Below are 13,567 nucleotides of genomic sequence, written 5' to 3'. Positions count from 1 at the left end.
ACTTGTATTACAGCATTTATACCAGTATATTGGCAGTTGACTACTCTATTGCTATGACTCTCATTCTGATCTTGGATTATGTTGATTTGATCCATGAAACACTCTATTCATATTCGCAATAGACTCTTACTATTGCTATCACTTCTATGGTCTTCCAGTGAAAGATGCCTCCTCGAAAGCGTCCAAGTCGAGGAAGACCAGCAACTCAAACCCCTCCTCCACACCTCCCCTTCCACAGTTCGATCCAGTGATGTTCCAAACGGATGTGACTGTGGCTGTAACAGCAGCCATGGCTCAAATGAACTCCGGTGATGCGAGCGGTGGTAACTCTAGATTTGGTGAAGTCCACCAAAGAGTGCAGGGATGCACTTATAAGGACTTCATGAACTGTAAACCTACCTTCTTCGATGGTACCGGAGGAATTCTAGCATTGTCCCAATGGTTCGAAAGAACCGAAGCTGTATTTGAAATGTGCTCTTGCCCGGAAGAGAGGAAAATCAAGTTCGCTACTTCCACCCTCACCAACAGAGCCTTGACATGGTGGAACGGCCATGTCAGTGCACTCTCCTTGCTAACAGCCAATGCCATGGGCTGGGACACTCTGAAAGACCTCATGAGAGGGGAGTACTGCTCTAGGGGCGAAGTTCAGAAACTTGAGGAGGAACTCTAGAACCTCAAGATGAAAGGGATTGACATAACAGCTTACACGGCCAGGTTCTGCGACTTGGCGGCTATGTGTCCCAACATGATCCCATCCGAAAGCAAGAAGATTGAACGATACATCTGGGGTTTAGTGCCCCCGTATCGAGGAAATGTTCTAGCCTCACGCCCTACCACCTTCGACAACGCCAAGGAATTGGCCCAGAGTCTGATCAACCATGAAGTCTCTTCCACCCCAGCAACAGCAACCCCAACCACCACTGCACCACCCGATTCATCTGACAGAAAGAGGAAGAGATGGGATAAGAAGAAAGGCAAGAAAACTCAAACCTCCTCCAAGGACCAGCAAACTGTGGCGGTCCATGCTGCCACTACTCCAGCCACTCCTGCACCACCAAAAGCTTATAGTGGGAATCTGCCCAAGTGTCCCAAGTGCCCTTTCCACCACAACGGCCCCTACCGTGAATTGTAGTGTTCCAACTGCGGCCGGAAGGGCCATACTGTCTGATTTTGCAGGGCCCTCCCAAACCTATCACACAGGTTCCCGGTACGGGAGTGACCCCGACTTGTTATGGCTGCAATGAAGCTGGTCATTTCAAGAAGAACTGTCCGAAGGCTACAAATGTTGGGGTAACTGGAAGGCTACTCGCTATCGGTCACAATGAAGCGGTAGCAGATCCCACAATAGTCATGGGTACATTTCTTCTCAACAACTCTTATGCTTGTGTCTTATTCGATAGTGGTGCAGAAAGAAGCTTCATAAATCAAAACTTTAAACACTTACTCAAACAATCCCCTCAACCACTAAAAGAAACATTCGTCATAGAGATGGCTAACGGGAAGACCGAAAGCTCTAACGAAATCTACATAGGTTGTACCCTCACATTAGACGATCACTCATTTCCAATCGATCTCATACCAGTCTCTATCAAGAGTTTCGATGTCATTGTCGGTATGGACTGGTTGAGTCTTCATCGTGCCGATATCCTATGCTACGACAAAGGCATTCGCCTAAATCTTCCGAACCACGAAACTCTGTTGATCTATGGAGATAAACCCGGTACGAGCCTTCGTATCATCTCTAGTATCCAGGCTCGGAAATACTTGCGCAAGGAGTATCGCGCCTTTCTTGCTCACGTTGTCGACACTAGCCAAAAAGCGAAGGATCCGAAGGACATCCCTGTTGTATGCAATTTCCCCGATGTCTTTCTGGAGGACCTTCCGGGTCTACCTCCCAAACGTCAGGTTGAGTTCAGAATCGACCTAGTCCCAGGAGCTACGCTCGTAGCAAAGTCTCCCTATCGTCTAGCGCCTGCCGAGATGCAAGAACTATCCGGTCAACTCAACGAGCTGCTCAGCAAGGGCTTTATAAGACCGAGCTTCTCACCTTAGGGAGCTCCGGTCTTGTTCGTGAAGAAGAAAGACGGATCGTTCCGTATGTGCATCGATTATAGGGAACTCAATAAACTCACGGTCAAAAATCGCTACCCTCTCCCTCGTATCGACAACCTATTCGACCAATTACAAGGAGCAAGTTACTTCTCCAAGATTGATCTTAGGTCCGGGTATCACCAGTTACGGGTACTTGAGGAAGATGTTCCGAAAACAGCTTTCCGAACCCGATACGGGCACTTCGAGTTCGTAGTGATGCCCTTTGGACTGACTAATGCCCCCGCAGTATTCATGGACTTGATGAATAGGGTATGTCGTCCATATCTAGATCAGTTTGTCATCGTCTTTATTGACGATATACTCGTCTACTCTCGAAGTGAGGAAGAACACAAGGATCACCTGCGATGAGTCCTGGAAATGTTGCGATCAGAGAAGTTATATGCGAAGTTCTCTAAGTGCGAGTTTTGGATCCGAAGAGTTGAATTCTTAGGACACGTGGTTAGTGAAGAAGGAATCCATGTGGATCCCTCCAAAATTAAAGCTATTGAGAATTGGTCAGCACCGAAGACGCCTACAGAAATTCATCAATTTCTAGGCATTGCTGGCTACTACCACAGATTCATCCAAAACCTCTCTCGGATTGCGAAGCCTCTCACCATGTTGACATAGAAGGGCGTATCATTCGATTGGGAAGAGAAACAGGCGAAGGCATTTCAGACGCTGAAGCGAGCCCTATGCACCGCACCAGTATTATCCCTTCCCGAAGGGACAGAAGATTTTGTTGTATACTGCGATGCATCAAATCAGGGGCTCGGTTGTGTCTTGATGCAACGAGGTAAAGTCATCGCTTATGCCTCAAGACAGCTAAAGACACATGAGCTGAACTACACTACTCACGACCTCGAGTTAGGAGCGGTTGTCTTCACACTAAAAATCTGGAGACACTACTTGTATGGAACGAAGAGCATTGTGTACACTGACCATAAAAGCCTCCAACACATACTGAACCAGAAAGAGCTCAATATGAGACAACGCCGATGGGTCGAGCTACTTAACGATTACGACTGCGAGATTCGATATCACCAGGGGAAAGCCAACGTGGTAGCAGACGCCTTGAGTAGGAAAGAGTAGTTTGGTCGGAGAACCAAGTCATTAACAATGACTAACCGTTCGCATCTATCCGCACAGATCAAGGAGGCTCAGCTGGAAGCCATAAAGCCTGAGAATTTGACGGGGGAATCCCTGCGCGGAATGGATAAAAGTTTGGAGGTCAAGGGTGACGGAGCTTACTATCTCATGGACCGAATCTGGACTCCACGCCACGGAGGTTTCAGAGATTTGGTCATGAAGGAAGCACACAACACTCGATACTCCGTCCACCCAGGTTCGGATAAGATGTATCTGGATCTCAAAAATCTATACTGGTGGCCTAACATGAAAGTGGAGATCGCTACCTTCGTGAGTAAGTGCCTTACTTGCACGAAGGTTAAGGTCGAATACCAGAAGCCATCAGGTCTCCTCCAATAACCGGAGATACCGGAATGGAAGTGGGAGCGGATTACAATGGACTTTATAACCAAGCTACCCAAGACAACAGGTGGCTTGGATACCATTTAGGTCATCGTCGACAGATTGACCAAGTCTACACACTTCCTACCCATCAAGGAAACGGACAAAATGGAGAAGCTCAAAAGAACATACCTTAAGGAAGTAGTACGGCTGCATGGCGTCCCTATGTCTATTATCTCGGATAGAGATAGTAGGTTTACTTCGAGATTTTGGCAATCACTACAAAAAGCATTGGGGACGAGGCTGGACATGAGTCAGCCTACCATCCACAGACTGACAGACAAAGTGAGAGGACGATCCAAACCTTAGAAGATATGCTGCGAGCTTGTGTGATTGACTTCGGTAAATCGTGGGATACACACTTACCCCTTGTGGAGTTTTCCTACAACAACAGTTATCATACGAGCATCAAAGCAGCTCCATTCGAAGCCCTCTATGGCCGGAAGTGCAGATCCCCTTTGTCCTGGGCTGAGGTGGGTGACATTGAGTTGGCTAAAGGACGAGTTCCTGACAGCGCTCTCACTGGTCCGGAGATCATTCGAGAAACGACCGAGAAGATTGTACAGATTCGTGAACGATTAAAAGCAGCTAGGGATCGACAGAAAAGCTACGCAGACAAACGAAGGAAACCCTTGGAATTCCAGGTGGGAGACCGAGTCCTTTTGAAGGTCTCGCCCTGGAAAGGCACGATACGCTTCGGAAAGCGTGGAAAGCTGAACCCAAGGTACATAGGGCCTTTTGAGATTCTCGCTAGAATCGGCCCTATAGCCTACAAACTCAACTTACCCCACGAGCTAAGCAACATACATCCTACCTTCCACGTCTCCAACTTGAAGAAATGCCTGTCTGACAAGACTCTCGTGATTCCCCTCGACCAGATCGAGGTCAATGAGAGCCTCAACTTCGTGGAAGAGCCTGCGTAGATTATGGATCGGGAACTAAAACGAACGAAACAAAGCCGCATCCCAATTGTGAAGGTTCGGTGGAACGCCAAGCGGGTTTAGCATTCACTTGGGAGCGCGAGGATCAAATGAAACTCAAATATCCCCATCTCTTCGCTCTGTAGTGTTGTAATACTTATCTGTATGAATTCTAAATTTCGGGACAAAATTCCCCTAACGGGGGGATGATGTGACAATCCAAATTTGTTTCCGTTACATAACCCCGTTTTCACTAACGGAATTCGTCGCTATATATATATTTCCGTAATATTTGGAGTCGTCAATAAATAAACATCTATTTATTTATATTTCTTGACATTATCATTTTAAAATAAGTAAATATAACTTGTAAGTGTTAACCCCGTTTAACAAAATAAAGTTATATTACTTTTCAACCACTTCACCCGGGTAAAAATTTTAAACCCCATTAAACTTGAGCATCGGGTAGTCGTGTACTGGGTGCAATACCCGAGGCATATTTAAGGAAATTGAATGCCACTCTACACCCTTTTACCACCCCAAACATACACTCTCTCACTACTTTCTCTCTCTAGACCCGATTCCGACTCCAAAACCGCGAATTCCGGCTTCCAAACGTAAGAGTTTCTTCCCTAACTTGTTCTAAACATGCATCAATGTGTTTATAGCTCAAAAATCGTGTGAATGAGTCATGATCAAGGAGTTTATGGCCTAAGAAGCTCCTTAGGCCGTAAACACCCTAAAGATGGCCAAAGGTCCCCATTTTCCTTCTTTTAAGCTTGGACACTAGTTAGGGGTTGTACCTAGGAGCCTTTGATCATCAAAACCATGATTTTTAGAGCACTAAAAAGGGTTTACGGCCCAAGCACATGCTTAGGCCGTAAACACCCTTTTTCCATGTTAAAAGTCCCAAAAACCCCTCCAAAGCATGTTTGGACTTAAAATGCAACCTATGAAACTTCCAAATTCGAGTTTAGGCCAAGTAAAACACCATGTTTGAGGGGTAAACTAGAGTTTACGGCCCAAGCATATGCTTAGACCGTAAACTCCCCCAAACCTAGCCAAAATGATGGTTTAAGGCCCTAAACACCCTTATACCTTCACTAGAAATCATAGGAAATGCTTAGGGCCATAAAGCAACGCATTTTGAGGGACAAAATGGAGTTTACGGCCCAAGCATAAACTAGGACTGTAAACTCCCTCAAACACAACCAAATGAAGGTTTTAAACCCCCAAATTGGTCCTAGACATTCACTAGAAATATAGGGGATTGATTTAGGGCCTTAACATCCATTTTTGGGAGGAGAACAAGAGTTCACGGCCAAGCCTAGGGGCTTACGGCCGTAAACTCCCAAGGATTGGCCTTTAGGCCGTAAACTCCAAGGGAGTAAACTCTTGTACTCCCCCGTAACCCCTATTTGGCCTTGTATGATCCCCGAGAACCACTTCTAAGCCCTAAGACCCCGAAACAATACTAGAATACCTAAATGTTTTAATAAAATGCATAAAATGATTAATTTCTTGTAAAACATATTTTTCATATGTTATTAGGGTCTTAAAAGGTGTACAAGTCCTTATTTGGTACCAAACACTCAACCGACACTTTCACCCGATTTACCCGATTTACTCGGTTTCAGGTGAGTTCATACCCCTTAAATGAACCTTTCAAATGTTTTTATATGTTTTAGGGGGGGGGGATACAAGTCAAATGTACATGTTTATGAGAATTAATCACATGTGATTCACTACTCGTAGTTGAAATCACATGTGATTTACCACTATGCCTTATAAAAGAACTTTGCGTTTTCAAAACTACTTTGGATAAATAAACTAATTTCTAAATGTTTTCTTTGGATAAGATTTTTATTAAATAAGTTTTCTTATAAAATGTAACCACACTAATATATTTATATAAGTAGGACTTGAAGGACTTAGGATTGATAGCTCGCCTTATTTCCTGTTCTTGTTTGATTGTGGGCTTAGGGTAGTTGTTATCCGTCCGACTGTCGTTGATTTCTTAGTTATATATCATGTATATTAGTGTTGGATACAAGCTTTTTCATTCCATTCGATGCCTACATTACTTAATAGTCAAGAATCATACACACTAGAATTAACTATAATAGGTATAGTTAAGGCCACTACTACTCGTTACTGCCACTACTTTACATACTATAAATACACACTATTATAAGACGACACACTAATAAGAGAACACACTACGAGCTATACAAAAGACAACTACACTATAATACAAGAGAAAGCACTAATAAGGAGATAACAGACTAACTCACTACGAGATACGCTTTTCGCTACAGACTATGCCCAGAGTTTTCCGACAGGGAGACGACGCTAAATGTATAGATCTATATGGGGCAGACACTATTACATCCCGACTGTCAACTTCAGTCCGAGTCGTGTAGGCCCCGGGATGCACTACTTCACTACACTATGCATGACCGGGAAGGTCATGGGGTCCTCTATTACTCACACTATCAGTAGCATACAAGGAATACACTACATCCATACTAAAATACTAACACTAAAGAATAAGTTAATATCCCGAAGTAATAAAGTATCTATTACTAATGGGAGGTTGCACCACTATTACTGATATCATGCATAACTTTTCTTATTACACTACCTATTAGAGACTCACTAATATACCTTTACAACAAACGGTTTTCAATGATGATAATTACATGCAACTTAAAGGTTTTCACTTACAATGTATTTTCTGGAAAATATAGGATTTTCTAGAGTTTTCTACTACTTACAAATGTATACTGCAACTTTTCACACTATCTGTACTAATGCCTTTTATACTAAAACTCACACTAAACTCTTATGAACTCACCAGCTTTATGCTGATACTCGTTTTCAAAATAACTTGTATCCTCAGGTCAAAGATAGACAGGTACAGGTGCAGCATTTTGGAGAAGGTGGAGCTTACAAGATCTGTCTCTTATTTTTGTAATACTTTTGGTGTTTGTTGAACATTACAGAACATACTTGTAATTAAACTCACTATGTAAATGAAATGGTTGCATGTTTCTTGTTTTTACTATTATGCAATTGTGATGATATTGTACATGACGTCCTCCACCTCGAAACGTATTCCACCATTATCGGTTTTGGGGTGTGACACGGATACCATCAACTCAATGTCTGGGAAGAGTAGATTCCTAAAACCGCTTTTCGAACTCGTTACAGACATTATGAATTTTTTGTAATGCCCTTCGGTCTAACAAATGCCCCTGCCGCATTTATGGACCTGATGAACCGAATCTGTTGGCCATTCCTCAATAACTTTGTTATCGTCTTCATTGACGACGTCCTAGTCTATTCCCGAAGCGAAGAAGAGCATGGCCAACATCTTTGACAAATCCTAGAAACTCTGCGATCAAAAAAGTTATACGCAAAACTCTCCAAGTGTGAGTTCTGGCTCCGTAGTGTGAACTTCCTAGGTCATGTTGTTAGTCAAGAAGGAATTCATGTGGATCCTTCCAAGGTCAAAGCCGTCGAAGGATGGGCGGTCCCGACAACACCCACAGAAATTCGTCAATTCTTAGGCCTAGCAGGCTACTATAGGAGGTTCATTCAAAACTTCTCTAAGATCGCCAAGCCACTTACCTCACTTACACAAAAGGGCATACCATTCAAATGGATGGACAAACAAGAAGTTGCATTCCGAACCCTGAAGCAGATGCTCTGCAGTGCCCCGGTACTATCTCTACCAGAGGGAACGGAAGACTTTGTGGTCTACTGTGACGCGTCAAATCAGGGCTTAGGTTGCGTTCTCATGCAACGTGGAAGGGTGATAGCTTAATCATCCCGCCAACTAAAGACACACGAAGTGAATTATACAACCCATGATCTAGAATTGGGAGCGGTGGTCTTTGCTCTGAAGATTTGGAGGCATTACCTTTATGGTACGAAGTGCACCATCTTCACGGACCACAAAAGCCTCCAGCATATCTTGTATCAGAAAGAGCTGAATATGAGGCAACGAAGATGGGTTGCATTATTAAACGATTACGAGTGTGAAATCAAGTACCACCAGGGTAAGGCCAACGTGGTAGCTGATGCATTGAGCCGGAAGGAGTAGTCTAATCATCGTACGAAAACTCTCTCAATAACCATCCAATCTCACCTAACTACTCAAATCGGGGTAGCCCAGTCAGATGCCATGAAGACGGGAAACAGAGCAAGCGAAGCATTACGCGGAATGGAAAAGAACCTAGAAGTGAGAGAGGACGGAGTATACCATTTCATGAACCGTATTTGGGTCCCTAAACTCGGAGGAATTTGGGGAGGTAGTCATGAAGGAAGCCCACAAGACGCGATACTCCATCCATCCCGGCTCGGACAAGATGTATTTGGATATTAAACAACACTATTGGTGGCCTAACATGAAGGTAGAAATTGCCACCTATGTTGGTAAGTGCCTTACTTGTGCCAAGGTAAAGGTGGAGTACCAGAAGCCCTCAGGATTATTACAGCAAACGGTGATCCCTGAGTGGAAATGGGAAGGGATTTCTATGGATTTTGTGACCTAGCTACCCAAGACGCCGGATGGACTAGACACCATATGGGTAATAGTCGACCGACTGACGAAATCCGCCCATTTCCTGCCAATAAAAGAATCCTACAAGATGGAGAGACTGACGCGTTTATACATTCGAGAAATCATGAGACTTCATGGAATACCAGTATCTATCAACTCAGATAGAGACAGTAGATTCACTTCACATTTTTGGCAATCACTTCAGAAAGCACTCGGAACCCATCTCGACATGAGCACCGCTTATCACCCACAAACGGACGGTCAAAGCGAACGAACCATTCAGACGCTCGAAGACATGCTTCGCGCATGTGTGATAGACTTTGGGAAGTCTTGGGACATCCACTTACCCTTAGTTGAATTCTCTTATAACAACAGTTACCATTCGAGCATCAAAGTCGCTCTTTTAGAAGCACTATATGGACGTAAGTGTAGATCACCATTGTGTGGGCTGAGGTGGGCGACACCCAGCTAGCAAAGACACTAGCATCGGACAAGGCGCTAACGGGACCGGAGATCATTCGTGAAACCACGGAAAAGATAGTTCAAATTAGAGCTCGATTACAAGCATCGCGCGACCGACAGAAGAGCTACGCCGATAAACGGCGAAAGCCCTTAGAGTTTCAGGTCGGAGATCGAGTGTTGTTAAAAGTCTCACCTTGGAAAGGAGTCATTCGTTTCGGAAAACGGGGAAAACTGAACCCAACATACATAGGACCTTTTGAGATCATTGCCCGAATAGGTCCAGTGGCGTACAAATTGCATCTACCCGCGGAGCTAAACGGTGTACACCCCGTGTTCCATGTCTCCAATCTAAAGAAGTGCCTATCAGATGAAACACTCGTCGTTCCCCTTGACGAGATTGAAATCAACGAGAATCTCCTGTTCGTTGAAGAACCAGTCGAAATCATGGACAGGGAGGTGAAGCGTAATAAGCAAAGTCGCATCCCGATCGTGAAAGTACGGTGGAACGCGAAGCGTGGGCCAGAATTCACATGGGAACGCGAAGACCAAATGAAGCAAAAGTACCCTCATCTATTCTAGCATTCTCAAATCTAGCTTTCAAAAAGAATTTCGGGACGAAATTCCCTCTAACGGGGGGATGATGTCACAACTAGAAATTTTTGTGCCTTGTAAACTACAGCAACTAAGTCAAATTGTGAATCAAAGACATGAGAGCATGTATGATGCATACTCTATAACACCTTAATTTCAATCAAACACTTCATACAATCATTTCAACATAGTCATTAAGCAATTAGAAACCCTAGAAGTTCTAGTTTAGGTCCGTTTTGGACTAGGACTTCCTTATTGGGCCCAATGGACCAATAAGCTTCCAATTTGACTACCTTGGGCTTAGAACTCTTAAATGGGCTCTAATTGGACTCACTTTCATTTATTTTAACATTTTGGGCATAATGGGCCTAGAATAAAATAAAATACCCTTATTGGGCCATAACAAATCTAATTAACCAAATTGGGCCATGAGGCACCCTAGGAGTCCAATGGGCCGAAAGACAAACAATATGGGCCCATGATTTGGATTTAAGCACCAAAGGCCCAAGTCTCCATTTCTCCCCTCTATCTCTCGGCCCAAGTAGAAAAAAAAGGGGGAAAGAAAAGAAGAAATTGAGAATTAAGGGGGATTAGCCACCTCCTTAATACATATGGGACATCGAAGCATATCTCACATGTTTCCATGCATGTCCTCTCACTTCTCTCTCTCATCTTCTTCTATTACTCTCACACACACCCACACATAATCATTCACTTAAACACTCTCAAGAACACACCACAAATCCCTTCACTTTCCCTTCAAAAATTTCGAGATTTAAGGACTTTGCAAGGAGGATTCTTCACAAAAATCATCATCTTAGGTAAGTTGATGCTTGGATCCACACTCTAGACTCCTTGTTCTATCAAAAATCTCTTCTTAACTCATATGAAATCATGATCTTGTATCTTAGAACCCCCTAAATTCGAGATCTTCCAAGAAAAGGTTGCTAGGGCCGAAAATAGCAACAAACTCTTCTCTTTTCTTCTTCAAATCGAAACCACAACTCAAGGTGAGCTTCATACCCCCTATTTTTATGTTTTTATAAGTTTTTGTGGGGAGAATACAAGCAAATGTGTAGATCTATGAGTTCATGTATGTCTTGTGTGATTTTATGCATGTATGTATGATTTTATGTGTTATGTGATGATTATGTTAGCTAAAAATACCTAAAAACCGAGACATACAACATGAAGGATCAAATAAACATAGCTTATATCATTTCACACAAATCAAGTATAAAAAAATAACCAAGTAGGCTAATATGAACATTTTTGGGCTAAAAACCCATTTTTGGGCTTAAAATGCTAAAAATACAAAACTAAAGGGCCCAAAACGACAAAATATAAATTCTGAAAGTTGAAATGAGTCAAAACAGTTTCTAATATGTATTTTCTGAAAATTTACACTCTTTAAGAGTTAAAATGTGAATTTTAAACATAATGGGCCAAAAATGGACTTTTCGGCCCAATAAAGCCCCAAATTGCAAGATTTTTGATTTGGAGGGGCTGAAACTGCACATTTCTATAAACCAAGGGACTACTAGTGTACCAAGTCCATTTCAAGGATTAAAAATGCTTTTCAAATTAAAAAGGGACCAAAGATGCAAAAATTTTGCATTTTGGGCCAAAATTGTAAAAGTTGCGAAAATGGGGGTTTCAACCGAGAAAATTTCATTTTTGAGGGACTTAAGCTGTTTATTAAATATACCTGGGCTAAAAATGTCTTTTCAAAAATTTTTAGTACTAAAGTGTCAAGAAAAATGGTTCAAGGACTAAAAATGGAATTTCTTTCATGTAAAGGGCTAAAAGTATAAATTTTATCCAATAAGTCTCTTAAGGTAAAAATTCGAGTACCACGGCTACCAGCAAAATGTATTAGCAAATACACCCTCAACACCCAAAAATCATTACCAAACGAATTGATTCGGTCTCGAATCAATAACAAATCACAAATCAATTAACAACGATACTTCAATACACACAAAGAAACTTTACGAGAAGTCAATACACCATCTTTGGGCTCAAAAGTTTCAAATCATGCTTGTTGGGCCTAGCTAGCCGAATGACATGATCTTTAGGCTCGAAAGGAACGCGCTTAGATGTTATTGGGCCTTATATGACCTAGTTTCGTGTAAAAGGACTTTCAATAGCTTTATTGTGCTGTTGGGCCCCAAGGGTCCTTTGGTACTGCTAGCAAAGTCAAGAAGTCAAATGCGAGTCGGGCCAAGGGCCTTTCGCATTCACGATAGCCTTGAACGACTCATGGAAATAACGGGGGCTGCGTACCCTCTTTTCTCCTCGGTTGTGGGGCTATGAGAAGTCAGGGTGGTTGGATTAAGTGAGTAGTACGGACGACGCCTAAGGGATCGTTTGTATAGTTGTAAACTAGTCAGTTTCATTAATGCGTGATTATAACGACTCACAACCCGTAATTAATCCAATGTCACCTGGAATTATCGAAAACAACTTCGTATCGAAATAATACTAACTCAGCCTCATAATTTAATGTATTGGGAAAACATCGGGTTTTCCTGGGAAATTCAACGCTCTTAATTATGTGACATATACAAAGTTTAACAATTACTCACATTCATATTAATCAACAAGCATACTTACGGATCTTCACACTTTTCTTACTTACAACAATCTTTTCAGAAAATATCGGATTTTCTGGTGGTTTTCGAAATTATACAAATCATTTATTTTCAAACCTTACTTATGAACTCACCAACATTTCATATGTTGACGTTTTTTTCAAAATACTTGTATTCTCAGGTAACAGGTAAATTGAAGAAAAAATGTACCCAGTGATGTCTTGTTGTTTGTTTAATTAGTATCGAACAATTTACGTTTTGGAAATATAATGTTTTGAAACAACGTACTAAATGTAAACAATACCGGTTGTAATATTTCAATGCATGGTGATGAATAATGTTATGTTTCATGTATATTCATTGTGATGGTATTCAATTGAGTCACAATAGCCCTCGGACGTTTCCGCTGTCTGGTTCGGGGGTGTGACAACAGTTTTACTTGCGTCTGGTGCCATGTGTCAGCACCAGAGGCAAAGCCTTGGTGCCTACATGTGACAACCCGAAGTTCTTTCCATTATTTGTAACCCTTTCCGTTAATACATTCGTCGTTTTCAATTTTGTTTCCGTTTACGTCATTAAATTAAATCATAAATGTGGGACTTCTATTCTGACTTAATGGGTGTCGAAACGCGTTTAGAACTTATATTAACACCCCATTTTAGTAATCAGAAAATTTTTAGAATCGACTATATTGGGTTGCGGTAACTTAATCAGGTGCGACCAAAAGCCTCATCTAACGTCGGTATCGGGTAGAATTCCACCGTGTCCCGGACTTAGAACATATTTAAAGCCCAAAAGACTTCATTTTGAAG

Source organism: Lactuca sativa, chromosome 8 (assembly GCF_002870075.4).
Source record: "Lactuca sativa cultivar Salinas chromosome 8, Lsat_Salinas_v11, whole genome shotgun sequence".
In the NCBI taxonomy this organism is placed as follows: Eukaryota; Viridiplantae; Streptophyta; class Magnoliopsida; order Asterales; family Asteraceae; genus Lactuca; species Lactuca sativa.
Note: the sequence above shows the minus strand (reverse complement) of the source record.